Raw genomic sequence first — 12,070 nt, 5'->3', positions numbered from 1 at the left:
TATTTTTCCTCACAGTGTATAAATTGGAACAGAACCACAAAGCCTACAGAAACAGAGCTATCCTATTTGGATATGGCATCATTCTACGTCTCCAAGCACTTAGTTTTTGCTCTTTATCTCCCCAAAACAATAACAGCATTCCTAGAAAAAATGCAAATGAAATATGCAGCACTTTTTTTCCTTTCGCAGCAACTGATCATGTCTGCGATCTCAGCGACCACCATGGGATATACCCACACCTTTGCATACCTGCAGGGTGACTCAGCGTAACTCAGAATCGCTTAATGTACAGAAACAAAACGTAACAGCTCTGTACAGTAAATGATTCCTTCTGGTAAACTGCGACCTGCTTCTGTGCTGTTGCAGCGAATGTGTGTTTTACTGCTCTGGCAATCGGATCGATCCCTTCTACAGCAAGTCTTGTAAACAGATACGTTCCTCAAGCTGATTCCTGACCAACTCCATGTGAGTTCGAATTTGTGCTGAAATGTCCTCATTATGAACACTTCTGTCATGTCTTGCAGCTTCCTACATCCCAACTGGAAAACATCTTAATATTATACTGGTGTCATCAGTTTAGAGGAACGTATAAAATAAGTTTATTGAGCTGCAATCATGCAGTGCATTTGCAAAATTCAGAAAATATGTTAATGGGTTATTTCTCCTAAAAGCAGGCACTGGAAACACACACTGATCTACTTGTGCATGTGTTTACAATTATTTCTGTACATTACTGTGTCCAAATAGCTGTTAGAAAAATATCCAAGCTAGTGTGTATATGTTTAGTTTTACTCATAAATTCCCATAAATGCACAAGAAATCTCGGCTGCCTAGAGACTTTTGAAAATGTAGCTTTAACTGGGATCAAATATCTTGAGTGATACCTATTATTGCATCCTACCCGCCTTTTCCATTATAACTTGGAGGCATCACAATACTTCGTGTCATTACATAGTGCTGGAGGCATGAAAACTCTCCAGGCTGAATTAGCATCTTAAAATTTCTCACAGTAAAGCACCTAATCCATCGGAAAGGACTGTTAGGTCTCGGCTGATCATTCATTTGTCTCATTGAAACCCTATGACTCCATTTTAAGAGCTTTTTTATAGACTCGTATAAAGGAGAAAGTGAACTTTTTAACATGTTTGCACTCCACTAAGTCAATACACATAAAAAGAAGTACAACTGGGGTTCCTCTATGAATATATGGCCCAGAAGTGCTAAGCTGGTAAAGAGACACAGCTACTAGTTAGGCAAGAGATGAACTTTTTGATTGACTTTACTTTACATAGCTAACAACTTCTTAGAAGCAAGGGGCTTCCAAAAATGCAACAGCAGGATTTGGGATTTTTTTCCCCTAAATTATTCTCTCAGAATAGTCCATCTTACTCTGGTTATTGCTCTGTCATTGCTTACCTGTCCCTTGAATGCCAGTCCAAAACCAACAGGATTGAGCTGTTGGTATATGCAGAATATGACGGCTATATAGCAGATGTTATAAAATAAACCCTTTGTGGATGGACATGTGCACATCCCTTAGAAGTATTCCCAAAGCACTGTAGTTACTGTCTCTGTAGGACCTTACTGTTCAAGGGAAAATGCAGGTTCAAAATAATGAGTTGCCTCAAAATAACCCTAAGAGTTTATACTGTAAGTGTCATCAGAGGAGGGAAGGAGGCACTTTGCCCATGGTTACGGGCTGGTCACAGAGCTGGGGTAAGGTTTAAGGGTATATTTCTCCAAAGTGAAGGCCTCGTGCACTTGGCCATCCTGCCTCCCATGTGCCTGATGACTGTAAAGCACAGTGGAGTTTATGACCGTCCCATCTACTGTGCACATTACACAGCATCTTCATCTCCCCACCATCTCTGGTACTTGTCCTTTCCAACATCAGTACAACGAGCTGAGTTAAGGGAAAGAGAAAATAAAAGCAAGCTCTCTCCACTGGTGTTGTTGAAGGCACTTGGCCCCTTTCTCTGATGCCTGCAATATAAAAAGAGAAACTTAGAGGAAGCACGACAGAAAAATTGCAGCAGCAGAAAGACGCAGCGAAAAAAGGAGCATGTTTTTAAATAGAAACCATCAGTACCATTACAGCTGTCAACTGCACATTGCCCAAAAAGTGAATTTTTATTAAGCTTCTAAAAAGCTTCTAAATCTGGAACTTCTAAAAGCATTTTTTTGGTTTAAAATGAAAGTTTAAAATGGTGGAGCTTTATTGAAAGCCAATGTTAGAAAAAGAGTTTGGCCAAGAGAATACTTGAGATAGATACTGTTATTTATTATTATTTAAACTTCTACATCTTCAACAGTTTTTCACAGACTGCCTAAGGAAGTGTAATCAGCATCTCCCAGCCAGATGGCTAAAGAAATACCATCAGCCCGCCTTTCCCACAGACACTTCTTTCCTTCATAGTCTGTAACTGCCAAAATGTCCAAGCTACCAGCAAAGTTTAACAAAGAAGATTTAATCCAAAGTTAATGATAGCATTATCGTACCACTGATTGTTCAGTATGCAGGAGTCTGAGTAGCATTTGGGATGCAATGAAAGAAACAGGGGAAACCTCAGATGAAGCTGTCCTTCATCGGACAGCTTCTCAGGTCTCATAAATCAATGCAGTTTATCACCATCTTCAGGTCTGAAGAGCATTTTGCTTCCTAAATCCAGTGGAGAATGTGCCGTGCAGCCAGGAAGTGGGAATTGAGGGAGGTTATAGCAGCACAGTCAAGTGATGGATTTGTCATGAAGCTTAAATTGGGGAGGAAATCTCAGGACTTCCATTGTCATCCTTTGCAGTAGTTAATCCCACACTGCTCCAAGCAATTCCTGGTGATTCTTGCCATCCACTGGCACAAGAGGGCCATGCTTCCCAGCAGTGTTCGGCAGGCTGGGGAGAAGGGATCTCAGAGGATCCAGCACAAGGAAGAAGCTCCCTGCATTCCCAGCTTCCTCAGCAAGTGGGAAAACAGTGACCTAGTCCACCAGACAGGTGGGAATGTCAGTGGGAATCAGACAAAAAACTTCAGAGTCTCCTGCGTAAGGACCTCTCCTTTACTGACCTCAGAGGCCCAGTCTCCTCCTTCCCTCCCCACCATAGCTGTGTTTTACACTGAAAGAGTAAAATCCAGGCCTTGAGATGGTGCTTCCTACAAGTTCAAAGCACACGGATTCATCTGGTGTTTCCAGAAGATTTAACACATTGTGATGTGTTTTCTATGTGGTTTCTTCTAGCTCTTTTTCACACTGCATCCTCCGTTAGTTGTTGGTAGTCCCGTGGAAATGGGCCTGAAATAAGGCGAGGAACCTGCAGCTCTCCGTGGCACACGCCTCACGGCTTTCCTTCCAGCGGCTCTCCTCTGACCTTCCTATAACGTCGTTCCTTTGCACTTGGCTTGCTTGGGATCAGATGTGATCCCAGCATTAGATCAAGAGCATAATTAGCCCTCGACAAGCACCTGCTTTTTGCCAGGACTTGTTGGAACAGTTCAAGCTAAGATAATTCTTAACTGCAAAACTGAGCACCAGCAAGGGAAGAAGCAAAACAGGAAAAACAATGGGAGGAACGTACACATAAATGAAAGAATGAATGAGCAAAGAGGGGAGAAGTGGGGAAAAAAAGAAGAAAAAAACATGAACGTATGAAAAATAAACAAGGAAAGAAAAACTAGGCAGCAGTAAACAGAGACTGAGAAAGTGCAATTATATTCAGAAATAAATAAAAAAAAACCTCCTTATGTCACACAGTCAAAGGAAGAGTAAGTTGTGAGATGTCTTGGATGGGGTTTCAATTAAAACCTTCATGTGAGTTGCTCATTTTTTATTTGCTTGAACCATACATGTATTAGTCAAAGCCCTCTGAAGGGTGGCAAAAGCCACAGAATCCCCAGCCATTGCTGCACATGCCAAGTCGCTTGTTCTATTTCCAAGCATCGTCTTTTCCTAAAAATATTGTTCTAGGCTGTTATTTATTTGACCGAAAAGTTAAGATGACATTTAAACCAGTGGGAACCACAGGCTAGAGAAAACACTTATTAAAAACTGCCTCAAATTATATGCATGGTTTGCTATCGTATTTGTCAAACTATGTAACAATAATTCAACTCTTTCAATAGGCTCAGGGTATGCTGCCTGGCAAAACAGCCAGGACGTATGCAATGTTCTCATAGGGGAGGTTTTCTGATCTTGTTCTTCTACAGCTCGAGCAGCATGCAGTACACCTTCTTTGGGTTGCCCTGCACCTTATTGCGTCCAGAAGACAGTAAGAATTGCCACATCCCATCCACACACCTGCAAGAAAATAAGGAGCCTTACTTCGAGGAGGGGTGGTTTTTACTCTTCAGGCAATAGTTTGTGCCTGCCTGCTGGCTGCATGAAGAGGGCTTTCCCCATGGGCTTATTTAAAAGGCTTGTTTTCAAAATATGAGTGCAAAAACTACCAGCTTCGTTGATTTTTCTGGAAATGGGAGCGGAAATCTGTGCTCTAATCTCCTCTCTGAACCTGCAATGAGAAGTCCTCTAGAAATGCCTATTTTCTTACCATGAAATGAGAGTTTTCAAGTAAGAGAAGAGATATAACAAGGCAGGCAGACCTTCAAGTAAGTGGATCAAGATAAACATGTATACAGCAAGAGAAAAATATTCATGGATTAGCCTGAAATTTGGAAGAACCAGATTCATTGCCCTGCTCCACCAAAGGCTTTGTGCAAGTAATTTATTATCATATCCATAACTGTATTGAGCCTAACTGCTGATGAAAATAACCCAGAGAATTAGGTACTTAAATACTTTGATTAAGTATTAAGTATTAAACTTCCTGGTGCCACCATTTCTACATTGTAAAATAGACATATAAACGCAATCCTTGCCTCTCAGAATAAAAATGTTCAAGTTGTAAAGCATTATATTAGGATGAGTTGGGGCAATGGGGAATAACTAAGATAAATGCACTATGTATTTCCCTCTGTCTGGTGAGAAGACCTGGGAGCCACTAAAGCCCTCCAATCCTTGTTGAGCTATACCAACCAACAGGCAAAGTTTCCTGTCACCAGTAAATTTGTTGTGGAAGATTTGAGGTGGACAGTGCCCAGCCTCAGAAACCAAAGGACAGACATAGAGCAATGACAGTGCAAACTCCTACTGTCTACTATATCATGTTCAAACCTATGGAAATCAGCTGTCAGATATAAATGGGCTTTCAAAGCATTGGCCATGCAGAATATGTTCTCTAGGGACTCTACCAACCTTAATTTTAGCAGGGAGACCTTGATTTAAGGATCCAGAGAGTGCTGCATTGACCTGATCACCCAGGGATTAGGGGAACCTTGCAATAACTGCAAGCTTGTTATAACTGAAGATCATTTTTTGCACCAAAGCTTTGGAAACTTCTGCTTCGACAGGATCTGCAGACCCTTCTAACTGCAGTCTAATTAGCTTTTGATTCCCAAAGTCTTCAGAGGATGTCAAGAATAAGAGGACATCAGGGTCTTTGGATGAATACAGGAGGGCAGGCCATGTGTAAGTAAAGTGTTTAAAAATTTCTACTGTTACCCTAATTCCTGATGTGTTTTGGAAGACCTAGTGGAGCTTCAGTTATGATGGTCAATTTGACAACAATCTGAAATATGCCATATCCAAAATAAAATCTGAAATATAATGAATGGTTGAGGCAGCAAATACAATGTTTGCCTGTATGTTATAAGATGAGTTTGAACATACGGAATAGCATGAAATAAGAATTTGAAATGCTTACGAACTTAACTTTATTACCTCATCCAGTGCCTTGTTAATTAGGCCTAATTTTAATCAGCCAACTGTCCTAATTCAGCTGCAGGCAAATTATCTTCTAAAGGATGGTGGGAACTACATGTCACTGCTGCATTAGGTTTATTCAAAGAGCAGCATTCCTGGAGTGCTTGTCATTCTAAATGACTTTGTTTCAGAAACAACAGGGAGTATAATTTTATCTCACCCTGATGACAGTCTTGGGATCAACTTTGCCATATTTCTAGCAATGACAGAATTCTGAGAGTTCCTCCAAGTTTCCAAGCTGTTCATTTCAGTAAGATCACCACAACTCTGCTCCCATCTTGCAGAAAGGCCAGAAAAGACACACCATCCTGAAGACAGCTTTTGGGCCAAAATATTTGAACCGTTCCATATTGCAACAGCTCATCAAAAAAACTTCCCTAAATTCTAAATGACAAAGTTTTCAAGCAGCTCTTTTCCTTTTTCCTTTTGTTAAGACAACCTGTTTCTTTTTAATTAAAAAAGCCAGTGCCCTCCTGAGAGATAAACAAAAGGGAGAGGGAACCACAGCCAAGTGAACAGGATCCATTCTCTGATATGCAGTTTGTGCATGGTTAATGGATGTTGGGCATTAATATTTCTTACCCTTTTGTCTGTGTTCACTGTAATAGAAACCCCTGTCTAGACTGAGTGGCTACTACAAGTAATCCCAGTAATATCCAGTAAAATCACTCTGAAATGTGATAGCTATAGTTATCAAGGAGCACCAGGATTAACTTGATTGATTGAACAATGGACTTCTGGTTTTTAACATGATCTATATGTGTCCCAAAATCAAAAAATATACATATGGTTGTAAACCCTTCAATGTAGGCAACTTATCATAGTCTGTAAATGTACTGACACACCCTAAAAGGAGAGAGATTAGAGCTGCTCTGAAATGAAAGGATAAATGGCAATGGCCATAAAGAAATACTTTCACCTAACCAGCCACTGTGTCTGCAAGGACAGCACCCATCAACCTCTCTATTGGTAGCCAGGGACCAAATAATATATGCTTAGATCAATCTCCCCTTTAAAAACTCTCTCCTGGAAACACATCACAGATGATGTTTGCAGCAAAGCCAACCAAGACAGACATCTCCTCTTCCTAGGGTAGTCTCAGTAGGAGCTCAACAAACGACTATTTCAAATGAGTGAGGAAAGCAAGATTTTACCAAAGGGGATGAGATTACATTGAAAGCACTTTCTGAATTTAAACAGGTGGTAAAACAACTAGGCCCAGGTGTAGAGTGTCATCCACTTCCAGAAAGAGCATCTGGCAGTTTTCTTGCTGACCTAGGCCTGGAAGAGCACATCTGATACCTTTGCTCTGAGCAAAGGTATCTTGGGATGAACTCTGTGGTGCTTATGGCTGACCTTTCTGAAGATTGATTCACACCAATGAATAACTAATTAATCCAAGATGCAAGACCTGGAACTAGAACTCCTCCTTTCATTTCTAGATCTGCCCACAGATCTTCTTATGAATTTGGTTAGACCTCCGGGTTCTCTGTATATGCAAGTCTGGAAATGAGAAAAATGCTTCTATCTGGCACGGTAGAGTTAACATTCAGCAACTGATCTAAGCATGGTTAGATAGAGGATGGGCCATTCCTTGCTTTAGGAAAGCATCAGGCTTTAGAAAAATTACTTGTTAAGTCAGTTTCTTCCAAGGAAGGACTACTCAAAGGCTGGATTTTATCTCTGGGTTTCATACCCAGTTCCCACTAACAGAAATGGGAACCATCATGATTCTGGAGTGGTGCTTAGCTGTAGAAACGATGACAAAGACTAAATATATGGTTACCAAGAATTTCAGCACAGTGCAATTCTCTTTAGATATGGCTTTTGGAATGACCTGACAGGGAGATGGGCTTCTTTTTCATCCGTGGTGTAATGACAGACCATGTGATCACAAGGGAATGGCAAGGTACTAACCCCAGTGAATTCTTCTGGTGTTCATGTTATTTCTGCCCCAATATGTGATAACACAGAATATTTATGTGTCCAAATATTTTCAAGCTCTGTCACATGCTGCAGCTAAGAAGCAAGCTTTGTTTCTGAGCATCACTGATTTCCTTTTTATAATGCACATGTGAATCGTGTTTCCTTTTGTTCCTTTATTAAAATGGCAGAATAGGTGGTTCAGGTTTGTTTAAAATTACAATTAAAAGAACTCTCAGTACATTGCCAGTTGTTAAGTAGCTCACACTTACTGACCTGGGACCAGTCAGCTACAATAAGTCTGCTTATTCCCTTTGTGTCTTTAAGTAATTCAATGCGAGCAGGACAGAGCAGGAAAGGCAACTCCACAGAAAGTCCCTCATTCAATTTTTTATTTTTCTGGTGGAAATTATTTTCATTTCTGTAAGCTGGGGCCATGCCAACGGACCAACCTTCCTCAAATGCTGACCAAAATCCAACACTTAAAATGAGTAAGAGATGAGTGATTTAAATCACTTCCACTCCATCAGCCCCTATGGAGCTGTGACAACTTCTCAGGTGAAGATGTGGTCAGCGGGGTGATCATGCCTATCAAAATGCCGTAAAAGAATTCTCCTGCACTGACCTGACACTGAACCTTTTGCTGAGCCATTCACAGTGCAGGAAAATATTTATTTTATTACAGCCCTGCAGAATTCATCCCAGCCCGGTTGTTCAGATTAAGACCAAATGCGTTGAGCTTGCATTAGGTGAAGGTCTGTGAGACCTATATTTGGGATTTTATCTGTCTCCTTTTGTAGGTGCTAGTGAAGCTGAACTGGCACAGAAGAAAAGAACTGCAATATTAATAGAGCTCATGGCATCTTGCAGGCTTCGCTGGGACTCTGTAAAGGGGTTAGCCCTATCCTGCGCCAAATATTGTTTGCAAAGCATCGTGTAACACAAGTCCCTCAGAATCCTGAGAAATTCCTTTTACAAGAAAATTCCTGAGGACCTCCTGGCAGACTGAGCAACTTTGAGTTCTCTGATCTCGGCCTCCATTTGTTCCTTGCACGTCACAGGTCCTGCAGTCATCTCAAAGCCATACTCAGTAAGAGCACCAACCATCCTAACAGGAGTAGTGGGGTGGAGGAGGGAACCTCTTCCAAACTGGAAAGATATCAAGCTGTGGAGAGCTCATAGTGGAGATGTGTCTCTAGGCATAACCCAGATCTGATCTTGGGACTCCTGATATATGATAAAAGGGACCCTTTGATCTGTACCAAGACCTAAGTCTGAAATGTACTGTAAGACACCATTGAAACAAACTCAAAAGTTTCTGATTTTCACTGCATTAATGGTTATTCCAATAGCAGTGAAAGAACTGAAATCTCCTGGGTTTAGACACTGATGAAACCATTAAAGAGTTTTCTCACCAAAATTTCTAAGTAATCCATGTTCTCATGGTAACAGCAAAATCCCTGCTAAAATATAGTTGCAAATATCCTGTTTCTTTTTATGGCTGAGCTGATATATCAGACTTGGGATATGAGATATACGATATTTCCATTACAACCATAATGTCTCCTTGGGACCTATATGGTGTCACTCTGTATTACCAGGCTTCAAGAGCAATACTGAATACAAGGAGTTTATTTACTAAAAATATCACATATACAGTTCCTGATTCATCAGTTGTAATATGAAAATAATGTAAAACTAAAAAGCTAATTCCAACATTTTAAAGCCCAAATGTACCTTTTGAACTTAGAGAATGTGGTTGGGAAAAACATGGGAAAATAATGTGAAATATTTCAGAAGTTCTTTTATCTGAACACGATCATGAGAGAAACTAACACCCAAATGAATAACATGAGGTTTTATTAGTGTCTCTAGGCTTGTTTCTGAGTGTGTGTGAAAGAAACCTTTATAAAGGAGGCATTATTTGAAGACGCCCCCAATTTTTATACGGTTTTCCAAAAGCGTAATGATATATCACTAATACAGAAACTGAGATCTGCCACAGCATTATCAATCCAATCTATCTGGGAGTAGCTTGAGACACAAGGAAGGGTGGTGAGATGCAGATGTTATCAATTAGCCGAAGTTAACAAAACAATTTCAAACCACAACAGTTGTTCCAGCTGAAAAGTCTGAAGTTTGAAGTGGGTATTTAGCTATCACTGTGTCCTCACTTCTTTTCTTTGTGCTGATAGGAAGGCAGTCAGACCGCAGCTGTGAAATCCCAGCTTTGGGAACTAGATCCGCCCCATCAAATCCGAGGGGCAAGAGTCAAGACTGCATTGTGGGTGATGTCCAGCCCTGAGGCACAAACCACAGCTAAAACACAACAGGTCTTGTAAAGTAGCTATTGATAAAAAAAAAGTGAGGGATAAAGAAAAGTAAACCTGCTCCTGCCAGTGGCAAAATCAGCAGTGATACAAAGGTTATGTAAATTGCCATTTAAAAGAATTACCCCAAATCATGGCAAATAAGGAAAATATGTGGGAAAAGATGATCAAGCCTAGAAAGAGTGAGGAAATGTGTTTGTTCTATGCCCTGAAATGCCATTACCTGACTCAGAATCAATTGCACAAGAGTCTGCACAGTTTTATAAATATTTCTTCTTCTTCAGACTATGCTAAAGCCTTGGCACCAACCCTTGATCACTAGCTAGAACAGCTGAACTAAGGTAGAGGGAAAATCAGGGATTTGTATTTGCTGCTGACATAAAACAGCAGATGTCCAGAGCACTGGAGAGACTAGAGACATTCCTTTTCTGCTCCAGCTGCCAGACTCCAACCCTCTGTCTCACTCCCTGGCTAAGCTAGCACAGCCCCTGACCATCCTAGCAGGCCTGTTACATTCAGCAAAATCTGGGTTTTGAAAGCAAGCCTCTGAAGGACGCAGATAGACCTGGCAGGACTAATGTGATGATGCTTTCAGCTGCTGAAGGCACTGCAGGTCTCAGGAGGCAGCCTGAGGATACTGCGGGATATAAGGGCAGTGGGTATAATCAATGCAGAGCAATGGTGCTTTCAATGGGAGTCCATGTGAGCAGAGCTGATGAACCTGCTTGTCACCTCTGTGAGCTAAAGTTGTCCAGGCTGCCCATCTTGACCTACTTTTGCAAAAGTCAAAGCAGAGTCTACAAAACAAGTAAGTTCAAGATAAATACAGCTGGCCTGCAAAGGTGTGATGCCATGGCCTTGTCTGTGATGAGATTCCTGGTGAAGTCCATGGTCCAAGATCTTGTGCAGGAGACAGAAAGGTACTGCTGTGTTCAGCCAACAAGGCTGTTTGGTGACAAGCAGATCAAACCGGGGAGAGATTGTGGGTTACAGGGCTGGGAGCATTAGGAAAAACTGAGGATAGCTGGGTAATTGAACTTATCACATTCAATTAAAAATTGATGTACTACAGAAAGAGTGCAGCCAGAAGCTTACAAGGCAAGCATGGTTGGAGAGTGTTTGTTGGTGTGGCTTACAAGAAATAATAACAACAAATACTATGTTCTCTGATGCTGAAGTGACAAGAGACAAAAAATAAAAAGGTGCTTTACCTGCAATTTTTCACCATGCCCTACAATATGCAAAGGGGAGTGCAAGAGTTTATTTCATTACCTTGGGGCAAAAAGACATCCCTTTTCCACCATGAGTCCTGCATGACATGGCCACTAGTCCAGAGCTGCTGTGATCTGTGGTGTGTCATTTGGATTGCATCTGCTGTAGGCTAGTCTAAAGTAAAACACTACTTCACTGAGTTTATTGCCAAGTGGTTGCACCAGCATACAAGCAGTTTGAACAGGCTCTGAGTCATGCAGTCATGGCACCTGGTGCACCAGTCCTTACATAAAATAGGACTGAGAGAGGCCCCCTGGGTTACTGAGCCTTGTCTCCTGCTATCACAGGCACCATGTCATATAATCCCCTTCATAAACACAGCAGCAGCTGTGGGAGAAAAGCCTGGAATGGCTAAGGATGCTGAATGCGAGGTGTTAGAGGTTCCTGAGTCAGTGGGATTCGGAGTATGCAAGGAATGCAGTTTTGCACTGTTTAGAAGAGCAAAATAATATTTTATTAATGAAGTTGGAAACTCATATATCCTGGGAAACACCCAAGATCTTAATTATGCCAGAGAGGCATCAGGGTAATGCAGTATTTGCTTTCTACTTCTGGCCTCAAGTTCAGAGAATTCTTTTTTTCTGCTTTAACATTTGGTTGAGCGCAACCCGCCAGCAGAAGAAAAAAAAAATCACACTGTTTTCCACTCCTGCAAGGACTGTGTCTGTTTTAAATCATGAGAAAGGGAGACTTCTAATGAGGCTGATTCATATAATGATGTATTTTACAAGCTAT

Source organism: Apteryx mantelli, chromosome 14 (genome assembly GCF_036417845.1).
Source record: "Apteryx mantelli isolate bAptMan1 chromosome 14, bAptMan1.hap1, whole genome shotgun sequence".
Lineage (NCBI taxonomy): Eukaryota > Metazoa > Chordata > Aves > Apterygiformes > Apterygidae > Apteryx > Apteryx mantelli.
Note: the sequence above shows the minus strand (reverse complement) of the source record.